Here is a 7,778-nt window from a genome sequence, read left to right on the forward strand (position 1 = left end):
CTTAATCTTGTAACCATCTCCAACAGATGCAGTCTGAACACTTGCACACCTGTTAACACTATTCTTTATGCTTATTTTTTTAAAATAATTATTTTATCTATTTTGCCTCGTTTTTCCAAAACTTACTCTGGACTCTTGATCTTAAAAAGGGATTGATGGGGCCCAGCGCGACAGCAGCTGGAGGGCCTAGGAGGTGGGGAGGTGGGTCCTGTCCTCACCATGAGGCTGCAGCAGGCGCCGGTGTCCAGGAAGGTATTCATTCAGTGCGACTACAGCAGTGGCACACGCTGTCAGTTCCGGACCAAGTTTCCTGCAGAGTTGGAGAACAGGATTGATAGGCAGCAAGTTGAAGAAACAGTTCAAACTCTAAATAATCTTTATGCAGAAGCAGAGAAGCTTGGGGGCCAGTCATATCTTGAAGGCTTTTTGGCTTGTTTGACAGCATATACCATCTTCTTGTGTATGGAAACCCATTATGAGAATGTTCTCATAATGAAGAAAGTCTCCAAATATATTCAAGAACAGAATGAGAAGATATATGCTCCCCAAGGCCTCCTCCTGACTGACCCCATTGAGAGAGGACTTCGAGTTATTGAAATTACCATTTATGAAGACAGAGTTTTGAGCACTGGAAGATAAGCCATAGAATTAAAGATCCCACCTCCAGCTGGAACCCTCATCTGTCCATGGGCCGATCACAGAGTGTCCCTACCTCCTCTCCAGAGCATCATTCCTTTGTATCTGCTTCCAGAGCCATGGTGCCATTTACTAACTTTCTAAAATTCCACACCTGATTTGATTTCTAGTCACTCAGCATCCACTTTGTGTCTCCAAATTGTATAGGACTTGTCATCTTTGATTAGATTCTGAGAAAATACAATGAAGCATTTCACTTTTTTAAATTCAGTCATTTAATAACGTATGCAGTTAGAGGGCCTAATACAAAGTTTGTTTCTTACCTGCCACCAGGTAAAAAATTGCCATTGGTTCTCTTCATTCCTTGAGCCAGTTTCCCTGGTAGCTTTATACTGCAAGAAGTCAAATATTAGCCAAAATTCAGATTAATAAAAAGCTTTTCTCTAGGTGAGGGGTGTATTATGTCTGTGGTTTTGCCAATGCATCTCCCAGATTTCAGAGAACTATCATTTCTGCCATGTTTCATATCTTAAGATTTATTTCTGCTGTTCAGTTTCTCAAGCCGAAGCTCAATGAAAAAAGAAGTATAATGTTGTTTGTTTTATTACAGCAATTATCGCTCATAAAATCAATATTTAATGCAATGGTCATTTTTTTCTTGGGAGACTTAGGTTTATTTGCATTACCTTTGGATGTGGGAAGATGTGGTTTGTGTTGCTTGTTCATTTACACAAATAAGCACAATGAAGTGGATGCTAATTTGTTAACCACATAAAGGTTGAACTAAACAGCAATTCACTCAGATGGGGACTCGGGAATTCTCCCACAGACCCCGTGGCAGCCCTATAGCGTGTCCTACAAGACTCTTTGCCAACCAGAATACAGATCCCGCGGGAAACCAGAATTACAGATACAGAATCTGCAGGCGACCAAAAACAGAGAACGGTAATGACTCAACTTACTTGTCGGGTTTTTCACGACTCCATGCTTTGGGGTCTGGGTGAGTTTATGGGGGACATCACGGATGAGCCCCCAGAAGATGTGCCCATATTTTGGATGCCCCCTAACAGACCACCATAGACCATGATCAATGCAAAATTTTGTTGAGATCTTTTGCTTCAATGTTCATCAAAGAAATGGGTCTATACTTCTCTTTAATTGATGAGTCCCTGCCCAGTTTTGGGATGAGGGTTATGATGGCTTCATAGAATGAGTTTGGTAGTGAAATTTCTCTTTCAATTTCATTGAAGATTTGAAGGAGTATTGGTGTGAGCTCTGCTTTGAAGGCCTTGTAGAATTCCACTGTAAATCCATCTGATTCTGGGCTTTTCTTGGATGGGAGGTCTCTTATTGCTGTTTCTATTTCAATGCTTTATATTGACCTTTTAAGATGGTTCAACTGATCTTGGTTTAGTTTCAGCATGTCAATATTTGCTAGGAAATGGTCCATTTCTGCCAAGTTCTCAACCTTATAAGCATAAAGTTTTGAGAAGTATTCCCTTATAGTGTTCTGAATCTTGGTACTTTCTGTGGTGAAGTTTCCATTCTCATCTTTGAATTTATTTATTTAGCTGTGCTCTATTCTTTTTCTAAGTTTTGCTAAAGGTCTGTCTATTTTGTTAATTTAATTGAAGAATCAACTCTTTGTTGTGTTGATTCTTTGTATTGTTTTTTAGATTCTAATTCGTTTAATTCTGATTTAATTTAATGATTTCTTTCCGACTACTGGATTGGGGTTTATCTTGCTGCTCTTTTTCAAGGAGGTTCAGATCTGTCTAAATTTTTGATTTCAGCCCTCTCCAATTTGTTGATGTAGGAACTCAGAGCTATAAAATTGCCTCTGAGTACTGCCTTTGCTTTGTCCCAGAGGAGCTGGTAATTTTTGTGTTCATTTTTGTTGAATATCATGAACATTTGAATTTCTTTCTAATCTATTCCGTGACCAATTGGTGATTCAATAGTGTGTTGTTCACCATCCAAATGTTACAGGACTTTCTTTGGTGGCTTTTGGTGTTGAGTTCTAAATTTATTCCCTTGTGTTCTTAGTAATGCAAGGTATAACTTCAATATTTCTCAAATTGGACAGGTTTGCTTTGGACCTAAAATGTGGTCTAGTTGGAAAATGTTCTGTGTGGTGCTGAGAAAAACCTGTATTCTGATACTTCTGGGAGAAATATTAGGTAACTGTCTGTTAAATCTAGTTGTTTAGATTTGTGGTTTCTTTGTTGAGTTTTTGTCAGTTTGATCTATGAAGTGAGGATAGGGGTGGGATAAAGTTCCCAACAATTAATGTCTTTGGATCTATGTGAAAATTGAGGGAATGTAGTGTTTCTTGGTTAAATTTGGGTGCTCCGTGGTTTGGTGAATAGAGATGTAGAATTGTAATATTCTCCTGAAGGAGCTATCCCTTAATTAGTATGTAGCGACATTTTTTATCTATTCTCACTAATTTTAATTTGAAGTCTATTTCATGTGATATTAGGATTGCAATTCCCACCAGTTTATGGGAGCCATTTGCCTGGTAGATTTTGTTCCAGCGTTTCGCTTTCAAAATGTGTTTTTTTATGGACAGTTCTTACTTCTGAATGCAGCAGATAGAAGGATCTTCCTTTTTAACCCAACTAGACAGTCTATGTCACTTAATTGGAGAGTTAAGTCCAGAGTTAGGAATGAGAGGTGTTTGAGAGTTCCTGCAAAGTTATCCACATTCTTGGGAGCTTCAGTGACTGGATTCTTCCTATGGTTGTTGGATTCTCAGTTTGGGTGCAGTTTCTTGGACTTTATTGTGGTCTTGTTGATTTTCTATGTGTAAGCATCTTTAAGTATCTTTTATAGAGTTGGCTTGGTGGAGATATATTGTTTCAGTTTTTCTTTGCTATGGAAGGTTTTTATTTCACCTTCGGTTATGAAGGAGAGTTTAGTTGGTTACACTGTTCTTGATTGATAGTTGTCTTTAGAGTATGGCCTCAATCATTGCAGGCTCTTCTTGCTTTAATTGTCTTGCTGCAATATATGAGGTGATTCTAATTGGTTTTCCTTTATAAGTGGTTGACTTTTACTCCTTGACAGCGTTGAGGAACTTTTCCTTTGTCTGAACTGATCCCGTGCAGATTATAATGTCATGGTGGGATATCCTATCCTTGTCTAGTCTATTTGGGGTTCTAAAAGCTTCTTGTATCTGAATAGGCCTATCTTTTTGCATGTTTGGGAAATTCTCTTCTAGGATCCTATTAACCGATTTTCCTAGACCATTAAGTTCTGTCTCTATGTGATCCTCCACACCCATTATTCTCAGATTAGGCCTTCAGATGGTGTCTTCCAAATGGTGAATAGATGTATCATATTATTTGGATTTGTCTTGGATAGTTGTATGTTCTTTATAATAACCTGGCTGTCCTCACTCCCTCAGATTCAATGTTCTGCATGGTCTAACCTACTGTCAAGATTTTCTACTTCGTTTTTTTTTTCTTTCTTTTCCTTCTAATTGGTTGGCGTTAATGGCTTCAAATTCTTCGTTGGAGCTTTGTTTTCAATCTTGTATGAATTTCTTTACTTCCTTCATTTTGTGCTCAGTGTTTATTCTAAAATCACTTAGTTGATTGGTTATTGTTTCCTTGAACTCCCATTCCTTCTGTTGGGCTCCATTCTGCATTCCCTTTGTGATTTACCTGAATTCTTTCAGCTGTCTGTTTATAGATTCCATGAAAATATTTGTGTATTCTCATCCCCTCTCACAATTCCTGTATAACTCTTTGATTAGCTTCCTCACGTTCACACAATTCCTGTATTTTTTTGACTGTTCTCAGCTTGCTCACACAATTCCTTTATTTCTCATTGACTGTTCTCAACCTGCTCACGCAATTCTTGTATCACTCTTTGAGTAGTTCCTCATGCTCATGAGATTCCTGTATTGATCTTTGGTTTGTCTCCTCTCTCTTCCTATCATGCTCATCCTGAGACTTTTACAAGTTTTCAATCATGTCGTTCACCATGTTTAGCAGTAGTATTTGTAGAGCTTTTTGGGAACTCTCCTCTGGATTATTCTTTAACTCTTCTGTCAATTGATTATCACGAATGGGAGTTGAGATACGCTGATTTGCCATTTTTCTTGTGTTTTTCTGTCTTGTTCTGTCCGTTTGGTATGAAAGTAACATTGTGTGCTAGAATAGTATTTTAAGGCAAACATCAACCGCAGTCCTGTATTTGCACAGTCAAAATAGCTGCAGATAAATTGTAGTTCAACAGATACAATCAATTCAAAAAAGTATGGATTAATAGGCTTTGAACAGCAGAGAAGAATTTGGCAATCCAGAAATTATTAGGTTTAGGGAAATATGTGGGAGAAATAGGCTGAGATGTATGTGGAAAGGTAAAAGGAGAGTGAATTTAATAAACTCCTAATTTCAGGGAGGGAAAAGGATTGGACAGAATGTTAGGAGAGAGATTAAAAAAAAAAAAACAAGAAACAATGGAAAAAGAACAATTGAAATTTAAAAAGTGAAACTCAAAATCATGTAAATGTAAAGAAATATTGAGAGAAGAAAAGGGTAAGATGAGAGGAGGGGAGGAACAGAAAGGAAATATGAAAAAATAAAAAATAAAAATCCTTAAAATTAGTTACTTGAAAATTATATAGGTATAAAGAGATAATCTGCTATTAAAGAATTTAAGCCTAAGAGTTTGTGAATAGAGTAATACATTTCTGGATTATGTGTGTACCCAATTGGGGATAACATATAATAATCAATGAAGGTGATATATCTGCGGCTGCGCAAAACAGCAATTAAGGCATGCAAAACAGAAAGAGAAAAAATGAAAAGAATGAAAAAGAAGGGGAAATAAGCTACATAAAATATAATTTCACTCTTTCTTGTCTACTCTCTAGCCACCATGATGGACAGAAGAGATGGTTTTAGAAGGAAAAGGTTCTACTCTTCCCATTTTTCAAGGAAACATTCTCCCGATAAAAGGGACCTCCACCTGGAGGTCGAAAGGACTCTCCATACAACAGATCTGGCTCCAGTTTCAGCAGCAGGGGCTACTCTCCAGGATGGAGCAGAGCATATTCATTCCACAAGTCTCAGCATAGTTGTGGTGCCTGAACTCTGGGCCTGGGAGCTGTCCTTCAGCTCTTCAGCTAAAGGCTAGCGTTCAACCACTTGAGCCACAGCACCACTTCCAGATTTTTTACTTTTTGTTTGTATGGTGCTAAGGAATCGAACACAGGGCCTCATGCATGCAAGGCAAGCGCTCTGCCACTGAGCTACCTCCCCAGCCCTCTACTCAGTCTCTGAAAACATCACGAGAAACTTCACCTTCAAGCTATTCAGCAGTTCCTTCATCAAAGGTTTATCAGCAACACTGGGAAACTTTCGGGATGGTTGTGAAAATGTTGATTGAAAAAGATCCTTCATTATAACAGTCAATACAGTTGGCACTGAGACAGAATTTACATGGAATAGGTGAGCGTTTTGTTGAAGAATTGAAGCATTAAATTGCAGAGTATGATAATTCTGCTCAAGATTTTGGAGAGCATTTTTAGAAGAATTAGTGTTTAGGTATAATAAACATTAAAAGAAATGTTTCTAGATATAACCACCCTCCCTCCTCCACCTGTGGAACTGTGTAAATCTTTAATGTACGGGACTTTTGAGATGAAGAGCAATATTTTATTTGGCCATATTTCCAATTCAGTCAAAGGTCTAAAATAGTCTTTGAAAGATACTTTAGCTATAATTTTTTCTAAACATAAAGTCACTTAATCCATATTCCCCCAGCAACTCCCCGTCTCTCCCCCTCAAATGATGGTTAATTTGCTAAGCCTTGGTAAAGCAATCCTGGAGACTAGCTCTTTGAACTTGCTCTATTCTACTGTCTCCTATAACATATGCTGATTTGTTTGGTCATTTGAGTGTAACTTATAGGCAGAGATCTTTCCACTTAAAATGATAGTTTTTGCATTCTTGGAGCAGAGATCGCCATGTGAAAACTGCTACCATTTTGAGTTGTGAATTTTTGTTTGTGCTGACTCTTTTGTTAGTCCTTTAGCAAGTTGAGGATATCATCCTAATAAACAGAACCCTGGTATCTTAGTGCATATTTGCTTTCAGAACAGTTTTCATTCAGCAACAAAACAACTTTCAAATTTCTAAATCATAACTTCAAATTTTTTCTCAAAATAAATAACAGTGTTTTCTCTTAAAATATTCATGAATGTTTGGAGTACTGTAGCTGATCAAATCTTAAATATCATATATTAAGAATAAAAGAAAGCAATTTGAGGTGGAAGATGAGTATTTTAAAAATGTAATTGCTGCAATAACTTTCTGCGGAAAAAACCCAGCAAATATAGGAGATTGGAGTTTAACATTTTCATAGACCCATACTGGTTTAAACCATTTTTTCAACTTTTCTTATATTAGTCTCTATAATGTGAGTGTTTTGTTCCGCTGACTTTTTTTGGGAGGGTGGGGTCCGGTTGTGGGGCCTGAACTCTGGGAGTGGACGCTGTCCCTCAGCTCTTCAGCTCAAGGCTAATGCTCTACCACTTGAGCGAAAACGCCAATTCTGGCTTTTTTCTTTTTGCTTATGTGGTGCTGAGGAATCAAACCCAGGGCCTCTAACATGCAAGGCAACCGCTCTACCACTGAGCCACCTTCCCAGCCCCTGTTCTGCTGACTTTTATATGTCTTAGTCTTCAAAAATGTTCTTGAAAGAAACAAAGGAGAATTAGTAAGTTAGCAAGCAATCTCTGTGTGTACAGTCCTTCATGAGTGAGCCAACCAAATCATGAGTTAGTTAAGAATTTAACAGGCACCATTAGAATATTCCATTTATTTACTGACCATTTTCAGCAGTCCTGTGCATTGAACCAAAATAATTTTTTTTTAATTTTATTTGGGAACATACTGTACAGAGGAGTTACAATTACATGGGCAGGATAATGCATACATTTCTTACCAAGCATTGCAGCCTCCTCCTTTGTTTACCCTTCACACCCTTCCCAGCCTCCCCCCTCCCCCCCAATCCCAATCCTTCTCCTTCCCTCCCTTCCCCCTGCCCCCGCCCGCACCGACGTTGTAAAGCTCGTTTTGGACATGACAACTGGTACTTCTCATTGTTGCAACAGGTCCACCTGTATC

The 7,778-nt window shown here is 38.1% G+C and overlaps 1 pseudogene; it reads left to right on the forward strand.

The window, feature by feature from the left end:
• Positions 1–219: 219 nt before the first annotated feature.
• Positions 220–763, forward strand: LOC138824488 (golgin subfamily A member 7 pseudogene; annotated as a pseudogene).
• Positions 764–7,778: the final 7,015 nt, after the last annotated feature.

This window comes from Dipodomys merriami, unplaced genomic scaffold, assembly GCF_024711535.1.
Source record: "Dipodomys merriami isolate MVZ:Mamm:240054 unplaced genomic scaffold, mDipMer1.0.p SCAF_1297, whole genome shotgun sequence".
NCBI lineage: Eukaryota > Metazoa > Chordata > Mammalia > Rodentia > Heteromyidae > Dipodomys > Dipodomys merriami.